Source organism: Haemaphysalis longicornis, unplaced genomic scaffold (genome assembly GCF_048455015.1).
Source record: "Haemaphysalis longicornis isolate Haplotype H1 unplaced genomic scaffold, Haemaphysalis longicornis Haplotype H1 scaffold_19, whole genome shotgun sequence".
NCBI classification, from domain to species: domain Eukaryota; kingdom Metazoa; phylum Arthropoda; class Arachnida; order Ixodida; family Ixodidae; genus Haemaphysalis; species Haemaphysalis longicornis.
Genome location: NW_027526288.1, coordinates 4820660 through 4822170, shown reverse-complemented (window position 1 = coordinate 4822170; position 1511 = coordinate 4820660). Strand labels below are relative to the sequence as shown.

Sequence of the window (1511 nt, the reverse complement as noted above, 5' to 3'; positions counted from 1 at the left end):
CCGCGCGGTCACTCACCATTTTCTTCGATGTTGCGCGGTTCCCCCACCCCTCCGCTTCTTGGGCTGTCAATCATTACTCTCTTTATTGCATGCCTCCATCATGCTGTGACATTCTTTTATTGTATACACAGAAACTTGTTGACCCTTACTGGCGACCGATTCAATAGTTGCTTCCACGCAGGACACACCTAGTTACTTCTTACCTGGCTTAATGATTGGTTGCGTTGCTGGCACGTGCGCTCTTCTGTGACTTCTATAAACTTGTAAGTGCCCTCACATTCCCCACGCCGCCGGTAATTGGTGTTTTCAGGAATGGATGTGTCACCGGCGGCTTCCGTTCTGTATTTATTTGTTGTTCGTATACTTTGCATTTCATGTGTCGAGACGTTCCTGCACCATCGATTTATTCGTGTAATTCGTATGAAAAGTGTTTTTGAACAGCTCCCTACCCAGTCTTTTTTTCATGGATGAAGTTGAATATTTCTGGGCTTTTTAGAAAAGAGTTTGTCATCATGTATAATGCCACATGTATATTGCCCTGCCTTCCCTGTTCCCTCGCCCCAACCCGCCAATGTTGTTAAAAAAAGGGTACACTGCAGCACACCCTCTGCACCTATATAAGCGTGCGTGCTCCAACGTTGTATGTTACTCAAGATGAAGACTGGTCCTCCAGTCGAAACGTCACTAAACCACTGTTTTTGTTTTTAATCGTGCGTCTACCATTTTCTCAAGTACTTCTTCTGGCTCCTCGAGAATTTTTTTTACTGCTTATATATATATATATCAAAGTTGCAGTCCTTATTGCCAGTGCTGTTTGGCGTTTTAATAGTGTTTTATAGTGCCGAATGAGGTATGATTGCCTTTTTTTATGCAGGAATAAATATTTGAAAATTCAAGTCGAGAAAAAATGCGCCATTTTTTCTCGACTTGAATTTTCAATTATTTATTCCTGCATAAAAAAAAAAAGATGAAGAAGAAACAGATGAAGAATTTTTGAGTCAGTAAGAAAGTGGTAAAAATATGTTGTAGGCACTCGAGTCATGGCCCGGGGGTTAAAAAGAAGGTCCCCTTCACCCCGAGTAGTCCGAGTGGCGCTGGCTACCACCCCCAAGTGCAGGAACAAAAATACCTTAACATAAATACCCGAGAAACTGGTGGGGAAACAGCCCCGCCGGTAGCGTAGTGGTTATCGCACCAGACCGGTATTCTGGAGGTCGTGGGTTCGGTTCCCACCCGGCGGGCATTTTTTCACCACTTTCTTTCTGAGTCAAAAACTTCATCTGTTTCTATGACCCACCACAACCACCCCTTTGCTTTCCGAGGTTTTCTTGACTGCCAACCCTTATTTTCTGTCTTATTTCACCGAGCCCCTCATTTCCCATTTTCTGATTCGCTATATATATATATATATATATATCTCTATATATATATATATATATATATATATATATTGTTACGTGGCGGTAGGACGGATGACTTGAACCATAGTCGATGCTGAAGCGATTTTTTTA

At 42.4% G+C, this 1511-nt stretch overlaps 1 non-coding gene across 1 annotated transcript; it reads left to right on the top strand.

Moving 5' to 3' along the window:
• The first annotated feature begins 1168 nt into the window (after window positions 1–1168).
• Trnat-ggu (transfer RNA threonine (anticodon GGU)) lies at window positions 1169–1241 on the top strand. Its single transcript has one exon. It is a non-coding gene; the product is annotated as a tRNA-Thr (tRNA).
• Window positions 1242–1511: the final 270 nt, after the last annotated feature.